The 20,044-nt window shown below is 37.6% G+C and overlaps 1 protein-coding gene across 1 annotated transcript in view; it reads right to left on the bottom strand.

Annotated features, from left to right (window-relative positions):
- The window catches only part of ST8SIA6 (ST8 alpha-N-acetyl-neuraminide alpha-2,8-sialyltransferase 6), an 82,468-nt gene that overhangs the window by 54,456 nt on the left and 7,968 nt on the right, over positions 1 to 20,044 (bottom strand). The window lies entirely within an intron of this gene.

The raw sequence follows: 20,044 nt of genomic DNA on the forward strand, positions 1-20,044 counted from the left end.
TAGTTCAACATTCAGCCATGACAAACACTCAACAAACTCAGTATGGAAGTGAATTTATACAACTTGAAAAAGGACATCATCAACAACAACAAAAAAACACTTCAGCTAGGATCATACATAATTGTGAAGGACTGAATGCTTTTCCCCTAACATTAGGATCAAGTCAAGGATGTCCACTCTCACCATCTCTATAACACACTGCACTGGATGGACGTCTAGCCCATACAATAAGGCAAGAAATAGAAATAACACCATCCAGATTAAAAAGAAAGAACTAAACTTTTTATTCAGAGAGAACATGATCATCTGAGAAATGCACACAAAAAAAGCTATTAGAACTAATAACTTAGCAAAATTTTCAGGATACCAGATCAAAATACTAAATCAATTATATTTTAATACACTAGCAGCAAACAACCTGAATTAAAATTTTAAACAATTTATAGTAACATAAAAATATAAAATACCTAAGAATAAATTTGACTAAAGATGTGCAGGACCCATACACTTAAATGTACAAAAATTGCTAAGAGCAATTAAAGAAGACCTAAATATATATAGCAATATGCCATCTCCATAGGTTAAAAGACTCAGGATTTATTAAGATTTTAATTTTCTCCCAATTGACTTATATGTTTGATGCAATTTTAATAAAAAAAATTCTAGCAGTACTTTTTGTAAAAATAGAAAAAATGATTCTAAAATTCACATGGAAATTTTAAGATCTGAAATAGCCAAAAGAATTTTAAAATGAACAACAAATTTGGAAGAGTTATACTATCTGATTTTAGAATTTACTTCAGTGTTACAATAATCAAAGCAGTGCCTTATTTATATCAAGACAGATAAAGAAATTAATGAAAAATTAGAAAAACCAGAAAGCTTTTCAACAAGGTAATTCAATGGGAAAAGAATAATCTTTTCAACAAATGCTGCTAAAATGATTGGCTAGATACCTACTTTTAAAATTCTCAACTCTTTCCTCACTCCTTCTACAAATATGAACCCAAATTGTACCATTAACCTAAATGTAAGAACAAAAATTGGAAAACTTCTAGAAAAAAAACATTTTTTTAAAAACCTCAATGTTCTTTGGTTTTGTACATATTTACACAAAATGTACAAACTATAAAAGATATCTATGTAAGTTAAATGTCATCAAAATTAAAGGTTACTTTTCAAAAAAACACTGTAAAGAAAAAGAAAATGCAAGTCATGGATTAGAAAAAATATTTGCACAACACATACCTGATAAAGAACTTGAATCCAGTATATACAAAGAACTCTTAAAACTCAAAAATAAGACAAACAGCCCAATTAAAAATTTGGCACAAGATTTGAATATTCATCAAAGATGATAGATGAATGGCAAATCACACATGAAAAGATGCTGAATAATACTAGTTACTAGGGAAATTAAATTTGAATCACAATGAGATACCACTACATAGTCACTATAAAAACTAAAATTGAAAAGACAGACCAGACCATAGACTTTAGCAAGAAGTGGAGTAACTGGAACTCAACACACCACTGGTGGTAATGTAAAATATGCAACTACTTCATAAAGCCATTTTGTAGTTTCTTCAAGAGGTAAACATATACCTGACATGAAAGCCAGCTATTCCACTCCTATGTTTTTAGTGAAGAGAAATGAAACCTTATATCCACACAAAGATTTGTACGCTGATGTCCATGCAGCTTTACTTGTAATAGCCAAAACCGTAAATCGTATAAATGTCCATTCAGCCCTAGCCAGTTTGGCTCAGTAGATAGAGCATTGGCCTGCGAACTGAAAGGTCTCAGGTACAATTCTGGTCAAGGGCATCAAACCCATGCCTGGGTTATGGGTTTGATCCCTAGTGGAGTGGGGGAATTGCAGGGTGCAGCCGATTCATGATTCTCTCTCATCATGGATGTTTCTATCTCTCTCTACTTCTTCCTTCCTCTCTGAAATAAATAAAAATAAATAAATAAATAAATAAATATCCATTAAGAAGTAAATGGATAGACAAGTTGTGTAAACATAGTACTATAAAATGTTGTTATTTGGTGATAAAAATGAAGGAATTATAGAAATCTACAGGAACATGGATCAATCTCAGAATAATTATCAGAATAATTATGCTGGATGAAAAAAACTCAACTAAAAAAGAGTACTCAATGTAGTTTCCATTCCAGGAAATGAAAACTAATCTATAGTGGCAGAAAGTATATCAGGGGTTACCTGGATATAAACACTAGCATGCAGTGGTAGGGAGAATAAATGGAAAGAGCATCTTTGGGTAGTAGATATGTTCAAATTAGATTGGAGTGTTGGTGTATACACTGTACATTTAAGTTATAGTTTGCTGTTCATCATTTATTCCTCAAAAATATTTCAAATATTCACTATTGGGATAAAATTATATTTTCCATGGTGATATAACTAAGATAATAAGCAATATACATCAGCCATTGTTAGGGGATCAAATATCTAAAACTCAAAATTCTATGAACCTACAGTATATTTAAATAAATATGTTTTTTAAAATTTACTTTGCAATTACAGTTGACATACAATGTTATATTAATTTCAGGTGAACAACATAGTGAATAAACAATTACATACCTTACAAAGTGATAATCTTAGTCTAGTCTCCATCTGACACTTTACATAGTTATTACAATGTTATTGATTCTATTCCCTATGCTGTATTTTACATCCTCGTGACTATTTAAATAATTGCCAATTTGTACTTAATCCCTTCACCTTTTTCATGAATATGCTGGTGCCAGAGGGAAGTCAGTGCCGGCAGCCTGGAAAGGAAGGCCTATTCTTGCACATATTTCCCTGTATCGGGCCTCTGTACTCCTATAATAGACTTTCTCACATTGAATTTCATTTTGCATTTACATGTTGACTTCCCCTTCTAGACTGTAACTTTCCCTCTGAGACCCTGAAAGACTAATCATTTCTAATTTCTAGCCTAACACAATCTCCAGCTTATTGTTCTTGTTAACATGGGAAATATACATTTAAATATAAATATGAAATTTAATGAGGTTAAAAAAACAACAACTATACATTGGACAAATTCAAAGCAACATTTACTTATTCCATGGCTTATAGATTCTACTTAATAACTTTCCCCAATGCTGACTTTCACTCACTCTTCCTATTCACAGCTGTGGGAAAGCCTTGCTCAGTAGTTAGTCACTTCAGCCAGTCCATTAACCCAATTCATTCTTCCTACTTTCCCAATTTCTTAGCATAAAATTAAAGGAGTGTGCGTGTGTATGTAACCTGTTAAACTTTACTCTTTCTTTACCCATATGTTGAGTGCTCCCTCAATAGTAATCAGTGTTGAATTTTTATATTTCAGCTTTCTCAGTAAAGATCAATGTCAAATTTGCTGCAGATTTCACATAGGAAATGGAGGAAAAGGGGTTATGTTGCTAAGCAGTAGTAACTTAAAAAAAAAATACCATTAATTCTCTATGTTGTTTTGGTCAACTCTTGAGCTTAAGAGTAATCTCTTCTCTCAACCCTCATTGGCACAGGATGGTGGTGGGACCATCTCTTTCCTCCCTCCATACTTTACTTCTCATTACTGTGCTCAAGTCAGCTCATAGATTGTGAGAACTGCCTGTTAAGTTTTCAAGAATGTTGTAAACAGGTTGTTAAACCATTTATAGCTTGAAACCGGCCAAGGTAGAAATATTTATTCTATAAGAATCAGCAGGAGAAGAACCAAGATGGTGGCATAGGTAACCAACATGCCTCCCACAACCACATCAAAATTACAACTAAAATACAAACTATCATCCAGAACTGCAGGAAAGCTGCCTAAGTGGAAGTACTACAACTAGAGATGTAAGAAGAAAGCACACCGAGACTTGTAGGAGGTGTGGAGACATGGAACAGGCTGGCATGGCACCCAGGAGTGCCCCTGTTTTAACCAGGAGGGAGATCACCTCTGCAGAAACCACCTGAGGAGCAGGGGTCCCAGCCCCACACTAGACCCCCAGCTCAGGATCCCAGAGCTGGGAAAGAAGTCCCTACTGAGAGTAAGAACTATGGACTGTAAAAACAAGTGCATATTAGGGCTGAGTGACACCAGGCTGCTAGAGACCCAGCTGCTTCTCTTGAAAGGCTGGCACTGCACACTTAATTTACAAGCTCCCACTTCCTCTGAGCTCCAGTGCCAGGTGAGACTCTGGGGACCAAGTCAGATACGGGGAGAAACTGGATTGTCTGGCATTGGGACAGGAATGTGGGGGCAGCTTTCTTCCAGATGGAGGTGTTCCCAGAGGTCTTTGTTCCCATGCTGGAAATTCCCCAGGGCAGGGCTGACTGGCAGACATTTCTGTTCTCTCCACCCAGGAGATTTCCTGAGACCCTGCCCCACCCAAAGTACAACCCCACCCAAGCTGTGTACAGGGGCCTTTGCATATGAACGGCCTGTCCTTTCTCAGACTAAATCCTATCAAACAAGCTGCAGCTGGGTCACGGAGCCCTAAAGCTATCAATAAAATGCCCAAGACCGGCACCAGCACCAGCCTGCCTTGTTTCATACCTGGGCCTCTTCTGGGCACTTCCAAACCCAATACAAAGAGGAGGAATTTGCATATCTCTATATCTCCTGCTGGGTGGCCCTTGGCAGTGGCTGACTTTGCACCTCCTTGGAGATCCAAGAGCCAGTGTACCCAGAGGTCAGTGTGAGACCATACCAGATTATAACTCTTCACATCCATAAGTGACACACTCAAGGGGCAGACTCAGTGAGCACCAAAGCCCCATTGAAGAAAGTCCTGCCACATAAGGGTGTCTCTTGCATACTAGTTCTCCCACTGTGGTCATAGCTGGTCTCCACAGCTAGTTAGCCTGGAGGTCAATTCCTCCCAGTGACACCAACAGCAATCAAGTCTCAACTACAAGACTGTGCACACAGCCCACAAAGGGGTGCACCAAGAGTGTCCACTTCAGGTGATTGGAGAGGCTGATCTACTGGGCCTTATAGGACACCTTCTACACAAGGCCACTCTATCAACTCAAGGGGACTTAGTCATGGCACCCATTATAGCTTAGCTCCCCAATACATAGAAACAAACACATGGAAGCAGCCAAAATACAGGACAAATATGTCACAAATGAAAGAAATGGGAGAAATCAAACTACTGGATATACTGTAGAGTTCAAAACCACAGTTATAAGGTTACTCAAGAGCTTCTAGAAACCTCTGAGGAATTTAGTGAGACCTTCAAGGATCTTAGTGAGAATGCCAAAAAAAATGGAAAAAGACCAGTCATAAATTAAGCACTGGCTGAAATAAAGAATAATATACAGGGATTCAACCATAGACTAGAGGGTCCCAAGAATCAAGTCAATAATGTGAAATACGAAGAAGCAAAAAATACCCTACCAGAATAGCAAAAAGAAAAAAGAATCCAAAAATATGAAGATAATGTAAGGAACCTCTGGGACAACTCTAAGCATACCAACAGAATTATGGGGATGCCAGAAGGAGAGAGAGAGAGAGAGAGAGAGAGAGAGAGAGAGAGAGAGAGAGAGAGAGAGAGAGAGAGAGATAGAGAGAGATTGAAAACCTATTTGAAGAAATAATGACAAAAAACTTCCTCTACCAGGTGAAAGAAATAGACTTATAAGTCCAGAAAGCACAAAGAACCCCAAACAAGAGGAATCCAAAGAGGACCACACGAAGACACATCATAATTAAAATGCCAAGGGCAAAAGACAGAGAATCTTAAAAGCAGCAAGAAAAAAACTGTTAGTTATCTACAAGAGAATACCCATACTCTCAGTTGACTGTCATCTGATTTCTCAACAGAAACTATGCTGGCCAAAAGGGAGTGGCAAGAAATATTCAAAGTAACGAATAGCAAGAACCTACAACCAAGATTACCAAGCAAATCTATCCTATATAATAAAAGATAATATGCAAATTAACCATCACTCTGCTACAACCACAAGCCACATCCACCAACCAATCACAGCTAATATACAAATTAACCCAGCCATTATGGCTGTGGCCACAGAGAAAGCAGGAGGAAGGCTTGAGTTTCCCAGGTGATAGAGGAAGTCAAGCTTTCTGCCTGTCCTTGCCGGCCTAGGCCTCCACTTAAGGCTACAAAGTTTCAATTATAGAAGGTAAATAAATATCAGATACCAGGGCCTCTGCTTGGGTGGCCAGGGGGCATGGCCAGCCTACAAACCACCACAGGCCTCTCGCTCAGGCCACCCCACGCCCCAAGGGAACCCCACCCTGATCCAGGACACCCTTCAGGGCAAAACCAGCTGGCCCCCCACCTGTGTACCAGACCTCTATCCTATCTATTGATAATAAAAGAGTAATATGCAGATTGACCATCACTCCAACACAAAAGATGGCTGCCCCCATATGGTCAAAGATCCTGCTCTCATGTAGACACAAGATGGCCACCACAAGATAGCCAGCAGGGGAGGGCAGTTGGGAGGCACCGGGTCTGCAAGGAGGGCAATTGGGAGTGATCAAGCCTGCAGGAGAGAGCAGTAGGGGTGATCAGGCCAGCAGAGGAGAGAAGCTGGGGGCAAACAGGTTGACAGGGAAGCAGTTAGACATTAATCAGGCTGGCAGGGGAGTGGTTAGGGGGTGATAAGTGTGGCAGGCAGAAGCGATTGGGGCAATCAGGAAGGCAGGCAGGCAAGCAGTTGGGAGCCAGCAGTCCTGGATTGTGAGAGGGATGTCCAACTGCCCAGGGATGTCCACTGGGATCAGGCCTAAAAGGGCAGTCGGACATCCCTCGAGGGGTCCCAGATTGGAGAGGGTGCAGGCTGGGCTGAGGGACACCCCTGCCCTCGCCACCCTCCCTCCCCCGCACAAATTTTGTGCACCAGGCCTCTAGTCATTTAGAATTGAAGATCAGAGAAAGAGCTTCACAGACAAGAAAACGCTAAAGGAGTTCATCACCTCCAAATCAGTAGTATATGAAATGCTGAAGGGTATTCTTTAAGAAGAGGAAGAAGAAAAAAGTAAAGATAAAAAATTATTTACAACAAAGTGACAACAAATACATATCTATCAACAAATGGATCTAAAAATCAAATAAATAAAAAACCTGATGAACAGAATAAACTGGTGAATGGAATAGAATCAGGGTCATGGAAATGGAACAGACTGAGATTCTCAGAGGGAAGGGGGTGAAGGTGGGTGTGGGAAGAGATTAGACAAAGATCTTATATGCATCTATGCATTACCTATGGAAAGATACAATAGGGTGGCAAGGGCCTGGGGTGGGATGGGAACTGGGTGGTGGGGAGCTATGGGGGGGAAAAGAGGGACATCTATAATAATTTCAACAATAAAGATATTTTTAAAAGAACCAGAAAATGTGACAAATCAGGGCTCTCTCCTACCCAAGATAGTTGTCAAGCTTGAACCGGGCTGGTGCTGTTCCTACATTTCACTACAATTGGGCAACTTGTTGACCTGGCTCAAAATTTTTCACTCTTCCCCAATTTTGAGCCTTGTGGAGGCCTACCGAGAAGGTCAGGTGAGATGTATCAAGTGATACTGACTCAGTCTGACCCTAAGCCTCATTTAAACAAAACTATCATACTAGCTTCAAATAGCAACTTCTATCTCAAGAAAGTAAAGGGGACTTTATTTCAACCGAGATTTTGAGCAAATGCTCTTAAGTATATTATACTTTTACTTTGGCTTCCCTGAAAAGGATTTTGTGCCATTTTGAAATCATTCTTGCTTTTTTTTTATCAAGCTTATTCTAGAACATTCAAATTACCATCCATTACCAGCTAAAATAAAGGTGCCTTGGTGCACTGTAAAATATGAAGTCTTTAAAAGATTTTGTTTTAGTGATATATGTCCTATAAATTACAACTGGCTCCAATTTTACTTAATATTGAAAGATATCAACCATTACATATCTCATTTTACTAATAAGTTTGCTGCATAAAGGGGCTTATGAGTTTATAGCTATTAACATTTAAAACCAAACCAAGACATTACAGCAGGCCTATCTATTACAAAAGAAGAGTTTTCCTGGCCATTCTACCTTCAGAAAACAGTACTCAGGCTACTTACTTCCTGTGTCAGAGGTTACTGGGTTCAAAGAATCTTTTTGATGTCCAGTTTATAAATTAATCATTATCCTCTGACATAATAAAAGAAAAATTGAAGAAGAACTAGCAAAGGGCGTTATTTTCCTATATACTTGCTCTTTTCTACTAATATATATATTATTGGGGATATATATGTTATAATCAAACAGTTATTTTGGGAAATTGAGATTGCTACAGTACCATCTTGATTTGTAACAAGGGAGCATTGCTGGAGTGGAAAACCATCTGAGGAGGAGAAATCACATATGTGTTACAAGTCTGGACTAATTTGTGGGATAAATGTATCTCTATAGAAGTTTCCTGTTAAGTAATATGCTCTAAAAATCACATCATACTTTCTGTAAATTTACATTTATAGCTAGTTTTTTATTACAAAGGATAGCTACCCACCCCAAAATCTGAGGGACAGCTATTCCTATGAGAATAGCCCTATTTTTATGGATGACAAAATTAAAAGTTCTGAGAAGAAAAACAGATTCTCGATATTGTATAGTAAGTGGGTGAGTTGAAAATTAAATTCATGTCTTTTGATTCACAGTCCAGCCCTCTTGCCAATATATCATGCTGCAATCCATCTATTTTCATAATGAAACAGAAAATTAATTCCATCACAAACATTTTCTGGTCCCAAGACATACAATAAATCATACTAAATGATGCAGCAACTTCTTTCCAAAATAATAAATGTCTATTTAAATCATTATTAATAATACTCAAAATAAGATACAAATTATAAATAACATACTAAATGATACTAAGTAAATAAATTAAAATTTTAAATATTTTTCTAGAAATTTCTTTTTGGAAATGAAGATTCACAAGCACTGACTATCAATTAAGATAGATATACCATATTTTTCGGACCATAAGACACTCCGGACCATAAGACGCACCAGTTTTTAGAGAAGGGAAATGAAGAAAAAAAAATTCTGAAACAAATAGTGTCCTAAAATATTTTATGTGCATTAAAACCCAACATCACAGTCATAAACACATGTAATCAACCCTGTAAAGTAAACAGCAGCATTTAGAACCATTTTAGAGCCAGGCAAGCACACAGAGACCACACAGAGCCGGGCAAGTAAAAAAACTTTTTTTTAAAAGTATATGTATAGGCTATATTTGGACCATAAGACGCAGGGACTTTCCCCCCCACTTCTGGGGGAAAAAAAAGTGTGTCTTATGGTCCGAAAAATATGGTAGGTGTTTTTTTTTTAAACTGTACTATATGGTTAATTCAGTTAATCATTAAATATCTATTGAGTACATATTAGATGCCTGGCAGTTATCATTATAATATTAATTCATCAGAGGCCTGGTGCATGAAAACTCATGCACTAGCAGGCAGGCCCGGAGCAGCCAGGCCGGGAGTGGCCAGGCCCGGAGCAGCCGGGCCCAGAAGAGCTGGGCCTAGAGCAGCTGGGCCGGAGCAGCCAGGTGGGAAGCAGCCAGGCCCAGAGCAGAAACAGCCAAGCCCAGAGCAGCCAGGCTGGAAGCATCCAGGCCTAGAGCAGCCTGGCCCAGAGCAGCAGCGGCCAGGCCCAGAGCATCTGGGTCTGGAACAGCTCGCTCCTTGCCTGCCCATGCCCCAGGGCTGCTTCTCAGACATGGCTGGAAACTTTTGGGGGAACTTGAAAGTCTGCTGAATCAAGTGATGAAGGCTTAGATCTGGATGTGTTGAGTTGTTGTAGCGCTGGGGTGTTGATCTGTGAGTGCCTTATGTGGGGTCTGGATGAGGTTGGTTGATCTATTTGGATGTGTCTTTTGTTAGAAGTGTATCCTTGGGAATGTGGAGGTATTATTGACTTGAGAAAATGCTAAGTAATTGATTTGCTACCCGAAAAATGTAAAGTTCTGAAAGTTTAAGATCTCTTGCCAAAAAGAGGTTTTAAAGCTAACACCATAATTTTAATGGAGAAAGGGGAGGACAAGCCCTTCCCACCCAGAACAGGTCATCCAATTCCAGCCAGCAGCTATCTTTAAACAATGTGTTCATTTACATTTGAATGGCTATGCCTTTTGATAGCCTAAGGGCAAGTTTTCATGTAAACAAGTTTGCTTCTCAGTTCTCAGGGCAGAAAAAACAAGGTTTAAAATTATTAGATTTTAAAATTTATTCTTAAAAATATAAAAGTTTATTAATTAAAAAAAAACAAGGAAATTAAAAAACCTGATGAACAATATTAACTGTTGATTCTAATAGAATCAGAGATACAGGAGGGGAGTGGACTGACAATTCTCAGGGGAAAGAGGAGTGTTGGATGAGGGAAGAGACTGAACATAAACTGTGCACCTATTGACAAGGACAATGGGGTATGGGGAAAAGGCAGAGGGTGGGAACCTGGTGGAGGGAGGAAAAAATGAGGAACTTTTGTAATAATATGAACAATAAAGATTGATTTTTAAAAAATGAAAGAAAACTCATGTACTGGAGGGGGGCTCCCTCAGCCTAGACTGCCCCTTTCTGATTGATATTTCTGTTTTCTAAGGATATATTCCTAGAAATGGTATTGCTGGGTCAAATTGTAGTTTCATTTTTAATTGTTTGAGGAAATGTCAGTATGTCAACACTATGAATAGTGTCAAGGGACTCCACAGGTACACGGGGCTGGGGAGGGACCTGAGAGGTTAGCGAGGGAGGGATTGTGGGAGGGCTCAAGGGTATGTCTAGCCCGTGTTGCTTATCTCACTCAGTCCCAATCAGCAGGACCCCAGCAGCAAGCTAACCTACTAGTCAGAGCATCTGTCCCCTGGTTGTCAGAGCATATCATAGGAGCTGGTTGACCAGGTGGCTGTCTGCCCCCTGGTAGTCAATGCATATCATAGCGAGCAGTTGAGTGGCCTTAGGATATCATTAGCATATTGTGCTTTAAAATTTTTTTATTTTATTGTTTAAAGTATTACAAATAGTAATACATATGTCTCCTTTTCCCCCCATTGACCTTCCCCTGGCCTGCTTACCCTGTAGCTTGCGCGCACACACACACACACACACACACACACACACACACACACCAGTGTCTTGCGTCCATAGGTTATGCTTATAATATGCATGCATACAAGTCCTTTGCTTGATCTCTTACTTCCCCTTCCAACCACTCTCCAGCCTTCCAGTTGTAATTTGACAGTCTGTTCAATGTTTCTCTGCCTCTGTATTTTTTTGTTCATCAGGTTATGATGTTCTTTATTACCCATAAATGAGTGAGATTATGTGATATTTTTCTTTCACTGACAGGCTTATTTCACTTAGCATAATGTTCTCCAGTTCCACCCATGCTGTTGCAAATGATAAGAATTTCTTCTTTTTTATAGTAGCATAACATCCCATTGTGTAGATATATCATATAATAGTTTTCTAATCCATTCATCTACTGATGGGCATTTGGGTTGATTCCAAATCTTAGTTATTATAAATTGTGCTGCTATGAACATAGGGGTTCATATATCCTTTCTGATTGATATTTCTGTTTTCTAAGGATATATTCCTAGAAATGGTATTGCTGGGTCAAATTGTAGTTTCATTTTTAATTGTTTGAGGAAAAGCCATATTGTTTTCCTCAATGGCTGCACCAGTCCGCATTCCCACCAGTAGGGAAGAAGGGTTCCTTTTTCTCTTCATCCTCTAGTACTTGTCATTTGTTGATTTGTTGATGATAGCCATTCTGACAGGTGTGAGGTGGTACCTCATTGTTATTTTGATTTGTATCTCTCAGATGATTAGTGACTTTGAGCATGTTTTCAAATGTCTCTTGGCTTTCTGAATGTCATCTTAAGTGTCTATTTAGGTTCTTTGCCTATTTTTTTTTATTGGATTGTTTATCTTCCTTTTGTTAAGTTGTATTAACTCCCTCTAAATGTTGGAGATTAAACCATTATTGGAGATAACATTAGCAAATATGTTTTCCCATGCAGTGGACTTTCTTATTGTTTTGTTGATGGTTTCTTTTGCTGTGCAGAAACTTTTTATTTTGATGTAGTCCTATTTGTTTATTTTCTCCTTAGTCTCTCTTGCCCTAGGATCTGTGTCTGTAAAGATATTGCTACAACATACATCTGCAATTTTGCTGCCTACACAGTCTTGTAGGATTTTTATGGTTTCCCATCTTATATTCAAGTCCTTTAGCCATTTTGAGTTTGTTTTTGTTTGTGGTATATGTTGGTGATCTAGTTTCATTTTTTTTTTGCATCTATCTGTCCAAAATTCCCAGTATCATTTATTAAAAAGACTGCTTTGACTCCATTGTATGTTCTTGCCTCTTTTGTCAAATATGAATTGAGTATAATGGCTTGGGTCAACTTCTGGGTTCTCTGTTCTGTACCATTGATCTATGTTCTTGTGCCAGTACCAGGCAGTTTTGAGAACCGTGCTTGGTAATATAGTTTGATGTCTGGTATCGTGATCCCTCCAACTTTGTTCTTCTTTCTCATGATAGCTGTGGCTATTCAGGGTCTTTTTAAATTCCAGATGAATTTTTGGAGAATTGGTTCTAGATCTTTGAAATATGCCATTGGTATTTTAATAGGTATCACATTGAATCTAGAGATTGCTTTAGGTGGTATGGACATTTTAATGATGTTGATTCTACCAATCTATGAACATGGTATGTTCTTCCATTTGTTTATGTCTATCTCTATCTCTTTTTTCAATGTCCTGTACTTTTCCTAGAACAGGTCTTTTATGTCCTTAGTTAAGTTTTAAGATTTTTAGTTTGTCGTTGGTGTTTGCCAATTTAATTATGATGTGTCTTGGCATTAGTCTTTTGGGGTTCATTTTGTTTGGGACTCTGTAAGCTTCTTTGACTTGTGAAAGTTTTTTCTTCCCTATATCAGGGAAGTTTTCTATCATTATTTCTTCAAACAGGTTTTCTATTCCTTGCTATTTCTATTCCAAACACTTTTCTATCCATTTGGCACCCCTATTATGTGAATATTGTTTTGTTTTATATTGTCCCAAAGTTCTCCTAGGCTCTCTTGCTTTTTAAGATTTTTTTTCCCCTAGATGCTGCTCTGCTTGAGTATTTTTCCTATCTTGTCTTCTAGCTCACTGATGCAGTCTTCCATTTCTTCTAATCTACTGTTGATGTTTTCTATTGATTTCTTTATTGCAGTGATGTCATTTTTATTTTCTTGTTTGTTCTTACACATATTGTTGAATTTGTCTTTCAACCTTTTTAGCGACCTTATGGCCATTTCTCTGAATTATTTCTCTGACATATTGCTTGCCTCCATTTCATTTACTTCCTTTTCAGGTAATGTCTCCTTTCCTTTGTATGCAAACTATTTCTTTGTCTCCCCATGATCTCTCCTCTCCAATGTCTGGTTATGTAGCTTTCTCTCTCCTTAGTTGACTTAAAGGCACATATTACAACACAACAAGGCACAAAACACTAAACACAAATGTATCCATGATATTAATAACCACAAATAAAGGTGACCACCAGAGAAAAGAAAATTAGGGGTGCAAAATGATATTGAAAAAAGAAAAAAAGTAAGAGAAAAAAGAAAGAGAATAAAACAAATAAGGGGGGAAAACTACTTGTATGGGGAGAAAACTCTAATAGAACAACTAATAAAAAAAATGCAAACAACAAACACCCAGAGATGAATGCAAACTACAAACAGTAACTAACAACAAGTGAGAAGAGGAAAAACAGAAGTAAAAAAAGAAAAAACAATCACACAAACAAACAAAACAATCAATAAACAAACAACAATAAGACAGAGAGAAAGAAGGCCAAAAAAAAAAAAAAAGAGAGAGAGAGAGAGAAGATAGAAAAATAATTGGATAGTGAAGAAAGAGAAGAGAGAAGTGTATATGGATTTGGAGCAGGGGAGCAGAAATTAGATATATAAGTCAGATGAATTTTTAACATGGGTAAAAAGAAAGAATAGGGAAATTTAAAGCAGGAATAGGGTAAAAGAAACAGGACAGCAAAAGGGAAAAAGTGAAAAAGATAAAGAGAGTGTTGGCATAAAGGTCAAGCTTTGATAGAGTAAAATGATGCTAAAGGAAAAATAAAAATAGAATGTAGGACACTAATACCAAAATAATATAAAATAAAGAAAAAATAAAACTTTAAAAAAGGTAAAATAATATTAGTAATAATACTAATTAAAAATTAAATATAACAATTAAAAAGGTAAAATCAAATGAGAAAAAAGGAAAAAATTAGTTTCTTAAGTAAAAGATAAAAAATAAAAATATGCAGTAATGAAGGTCATTTACTTCCTCTACTGTTCTATTTGGCACGCCTGTTTATTCTCATGTAGTAAGGACAGTATTGAAGTTCCCTACATTCCACTGCCCCTCTGTGTCATAAGTCACAATCCTGTTTTCAAGCAGGCAGTATTTCTTTGTTTCTCAGCCTCTTTTAGTTGTATTTACACAAGAGTCAATTTGTGATTCTACGCCTGGGTGGCAATGTTTCTGTATTGATATCCAGGGTTAAAAGCCAGAGTAAATGCAAGGAATCTCAACTCTTCCCAGCACTGTGCGCATCTCTGCACAGGTCTCTGTGCATGTTTTTTCCCTTAGTCCTGCACAGCTGGTGTACTAGTAGAACTTCAGGTTGCCTTTCTGTGCTTAACCCAGCTATGTGTTTATTTCTAGAATTCCCTCCTACCAGTAGCTCTATGGACCCCTGCAGCTGGCTAGAGGAGTTAATCCTGGGTCCTGGGTTTGGGGGCCAAGACAGAGATGGTTAGGCGTGCTCAGGCAGGCAGACGAGCAGTTAAGAGCATCAGGCAGGCAGAATGGTTAGGGTTGGTCAGGCAGGCAGAGTGGTTAGGGGTGATCAGGATGTATATTTGAGAAGTGCAAAGTACTGTAAGAATTTTGTCTTGTATTTTTAGTGAACTGGGAAAACATGGGAACAGAGAAGTGACCTGATCTATTTTTAAAGAATCCCTTTGTATACTTTATTGAGAACAGTCTCTAAGAGAGCAGGGTAGAAGCCAGATCAATTAAGAGATGTTTGCCACAATTCAGGGAGTGGAATAAAGATGGCTTAGACAGGCTGTAAGTGGTAGATTTAGTAAGAAACAATAAACTTCAGGATATGATTTGAAGGTAGCCATGAGATTTTTTTTTTTAATTTTAAAATGCATTTTTATTTATTTTTTATTTTTTCATTTATTTATTTATTTATTTATTTATTTATTTATTTATTTATTTATTTATTTTAGAGAAAGAGGGAGAGTGAGAAAGAGAGATAGAAATATCAATGAGAAACATTGGCTGGCTCCCTCATCACCAACCCCTACTAGGAATAGGTTCTGAAACTTGGGCACATGAACTGGCAATCTTTGGTGCATGGGATGACTCTCAACCAAACGAGCCACACCAGCTGGGCACCAATGAGATTTAATGACCAATATTGGCATGGATAAAGAGAGAAGAGTCAATGATGATTCCAAACATTTAGGCCTGAGCACTGGGAAAAACAGCCTCACCGTTCACTGAAGTGGGGAAGACTACTGGAGCTCATAGATTAAGGGGCAGTCCAGAAGATGCTGGGGAAGTGTCAGGTTTGAGATTCCTCACAGGTGTCGATTGGACAGAGGTACACACCAATATGGAAAGTGGTTCAGGCAGGAAATAGAAATTTGCGAACTGTAGTATGTAGGTGGCATTTAAATCCATAAGACTAAATTAGGTAGGTCTCAAGAATGGAGAGGAGACTACTAATAAGAGAGACCTGAGGACTGAGTTCTGGGGCACTGTGGTGTTAAGAGAGAGGGGTGACAAAGCGGAATCTGCAGAGATGAATGAGAAGAAGTGAATGTGTTTCTTTTTGTACACTGTGAGCTGCTAAAAAGCAGAGATACTTTATCACTGTGTCCCTTACACAAGAGTTCTCATCTCCTTTCTCAGCCATGTGTACTTTGAAAAAGCTCCCAGTGAGTCTGATGCACACAATTATTCTCCAGGTTGAGAATAACTGTCCCTGTGGTTGTCATAGTGTTGGGCACATAGAAGTTGCTGTGTGTTTCTGAAATTGAAATTAGATATAAGATTAGCACATAAGAACACCTAAAGGTTTCAGATATTACTTTTGAACCATGACAATCATTAACCATCAGCTATGATCTTACCAAGAGAAGCCATATTGATCCCCAAGTTGCAATTAGAGTAACTGCTATGCAAGCTAATGCTACCTAAATATACTTGCATTACAAAAGCTTAAGTAAAATGCCAGGTAAGTAACAAGAAATGAGGAAAGTGTGTAGTATTTTTTGGCGATGGATCACTTTTGAGTAGCTTCACATCATAAAGTCAAATGCCTTTCTCATCTTATATTTATGGCTGGCAATTCTACTAGTTAAGAGTGACACCACAGAGTAAAAAGAACAGTCAGAATTTCATCCAAATCCTGGCTCTGCCATTTGTAGCTGTCTGATGTTCTGCAAGCCATTTAAACTCTCTGAACTCATTTCTTTAACTTGTGGGATTAGAATAATGAAATCTATGCTGAAGAAATATTACAAGGACTATAGATGAATTTAAATTATCTCATGTATAGTACGCCCCTACAAATGGTAACTGTTATTATCACTACTGATAATTTGGTAATAATTATTATAATAATGTAAAGAATTATTAATTGAGAAGTTAATTAGTTACCCAGGGCTATATGATAAATCTACTGCAAAATATAGTGGTTGAAATCAACAATAACATTTATTATTGCACAGTTTCTGTAGGTCAGGAATTCACAAGCAGCTTAACTGTGGTTCTGGCCCAGCAGCTCTCATTAGGATGCAAAGCGGAGATGTTGGTCAGGGCTAAAGAATCTTCTTCCAAGGAGATTTGCTCACATAGCTGACAAGCTGGAGCTAGCTTTTGGCAAGAGACCTTAGATCTTTGCCACGTGGACCTCTCCATGTCCTCATAACATGAAAACTGGCTTCTCTCAGAGCAAGCAATCCAAGACATGGCAAGCAAATTCTCTTTTATAAGTAACCTACTCTTAATTGTCATATATCATTATTTCATACTACTGGCCTAGTACACGAAATTCGTGCATGCAGGGTGGGGGTAGGATCCCTCAGCCTAACCTGTGCCCTGTCACAGTCCGGGAGCCCTGCGATCCATCACCCCCAAAGATGTAGTCTCCGCCCACTTATCCAAAGCTCCTCGATGGATTGTCTCAAAAAGGTACAGGGGGTGGGGACGTGAGCCTCAATTTCCCAGGCAGGCACAGGGGGCAGGAATGCAAGCCTAACATCCTCGGGCCCATTTACAGGGTCGGGAACACAAGCCTGCTGATCAGTCATTACATGATGGCATCCTGACCAATTTGTGTATTATCCTATGATTTGATAGATTGGTTACACAGTATAGCCCTTCAGTGAGGTAGGGGGAAAGCATGTGAATAACAGAAGAGGATCACTGGGTGCTATCTTTAAAGTTTGGCTACCACAGTAGTAAATAAACTATACCTTTAACATTATCTGCTATGCTATTTGAAAATATGGAACAAAAGTAAAATTTGCTTTCTTTCTCTGTACCACTTCTAAAATTGCAAATAATCCCAATCATTTCTCAACGACCTTAAATGTGTGATTATTTTTTACTGTCATTCTCTTCCTATTAAAGGTTTCTTTTAAATGACTAGTTATTTGAACAAGCATGAGGAAGCCTTACGATGTGGATACATAATTGACATTGCAGTTCAACTAGAAAGTCAGTGTATTAATTTTCCTGAGGGAAAATGAAGTTTTATTTCCACTGATAAAGAATTATAATATAAAACTATCTCAATCATGCAACATAGTAAAAAAAATAATAATAAGCAACTCTACTCAAATATTAAAAAATTCAGATTAGGATTATACATCAACAACTACACACACACACAAAATACATTAGAATAATTTAATAGACTATCCATTCAAGTTCTTAAATTATATGGTTGTTTGATTCTTGTGTATTTTGAGGTACAGAGTGATGGTTAAACCAGTTTTTAATAGATTTTTATTTAGCATAGAATGCAAAAAAAGCTTCAGAGATTTCTATCATAGCCTTGATAATAGCTCATCTTTCCCAACTTAAAATTTTATATCAACAAACACAGCCCCTGCTTTGGTTACCAAGGGAAATTTCCTGAGATAGTATGAATATAGCATGTTGGAATGAATGGCTGTTTTATGTTAACGTCTTTCTTTCTTTTTCTTTTTTTTAAGTATTTTTTGTTGAAAGTATTACATATGTCCTCTTCTCCCCACTCCCAGGCCTTCACCACTTTATTGTCTGTGTCCATGGATTATGCATATCTATATAAAAAGCCTGTGGCCCTAGCACCATAATGACCAAAGACCAGCACAGGTGGGAGGGACTACAAGCAGAGCGAGGCCATGTGGGTGGGGCCATGCAATCTTGCTCACTGGGCTTCTAGTATACATATAAGTTCTTTGGTTGATCTCCTACCACAAACCCATCCTTCCCCACATTCTCTCTGAGATTCCATGGTCTGTTCCATGCTTCCATGTCTCTGGATCTATTTTTGTTCATCAGTTTATTTTGTTTATTAGATTCCACATTTGAGTAAGATCATGTGATAATAGTCATTTTCTGACTGGATTATTTTGCTTAGCATAATATTCTACAGGTCTCTCCATGCTGTCTCAAAGGGTAAAAGATCCCTCTTTTCTTTTACTGCTGCATAGTTTTTATGGTGTAATGTACCACAGCTTTTTTATCCACTCATCTACTGATGGGCACTTGGGCTATTGTAATTATTAGCTATTAGCTATTATAAATTCCAGACCTATGAACATAGGAGTGCATTCATTATTTCTGACTGATGTTTTGGTATTATTGGGATATATTCCTAGAAGTGGGACCACTGGATCAAAAGGCAGTTTTATTTTTTATTTTTTGAGGAAACTATGCACTGTTTTTTATAATGGTTGCACCAGTCTGCATTTCCACCAGCAGTGTACTAGGGTTCCCTTTTCTCCACATCCTCACCAGCACTTGTCATTAGTTGATTCCTGGTGGTATCCATTCTGACAGGAGTAAGGTGATATCTCATTATTGTTTTAATTTGCATCTCTGATGATTAGTGACTTTGAGCATTTTTTCATGCCTCTTTGACATCTATCTGTATGTTCTCTTTGAAGAAGTGTCTATTTAGGTCCTTTGATTATTTTTAAATTAGATTCTTTATTTTCCTTTTGTTACGTTGTATCATTTCTTATATATTTTAGGTATTACACTTTATCAGATGTATTATTGAAAAATATGTTCTTCCATTCAGTGGGCTCCTGTTTAATTTTGTTGTTTTGTTTGCTGTGCAGAATATTTTTATCTTGAAGTAATATCCTTTGCTTATTTTTTCTTTTGTTTCCTTTGTTCTGGTAAATATATTGGCAAACATATAATGCTACCAAGAGATGTCTGAGATTTTGATGACTATGTTTTCTCTAGGGTTTTTAGAGTTTCATGACTTCCATTTAAGTATTTTATACATTTTGAGTTTATTTTTGTATATTGTGTAAGTTGGTAGTCTACTTTCATATTTCTTAATGTATCTGTCCAATTTTACCAATACCATTTATTGAAGACAATCTTGAATCTATTGTTTGCTCTTGCCTCTTTCATAAAATATTAATTGAGCATAAAGGCTTGAGCCATTTTATGGGGTCTCTGTTCTGTTCCATTGATCTATATGCTTGTTCTTGTGCCAGTACCAGGCTGTTTTTATTATATTGGATTTCTAGTATTACTTGAAATCTGATATTGTAATCCTTCCAACTTTATTCTTCTTTCCCAAAATTGCAGCAGCTATTCAGAATTTTTTTTTCTTGTTCCATATAAATTTTTGGAGTATTTGTCCTAGATCTGTGAAATATGCCATTGGTATTTTAATAGGGATTGCATTGAATCTACAGATTGCTTTCGGTAGTATGGAAATTGTA

This window comes from Pipistrellus kuhlii, unplaced genomic scaffold (assembly GCF_014108245.1).
Source record: "Pipistrellus kuhlii isolate mPipKuh1 unplaced genomic scaffold, mPipKuh1.p scaffold_m20_p_1, whole genome shotgun sequence".
Classification (NCBI taxonomy): Eukaryota; Metazoa; Chordata; class Mammalia; order Chiroptera; family Vespertilionidae; genus Pipistrellus; species Pipistrellus kuhlii.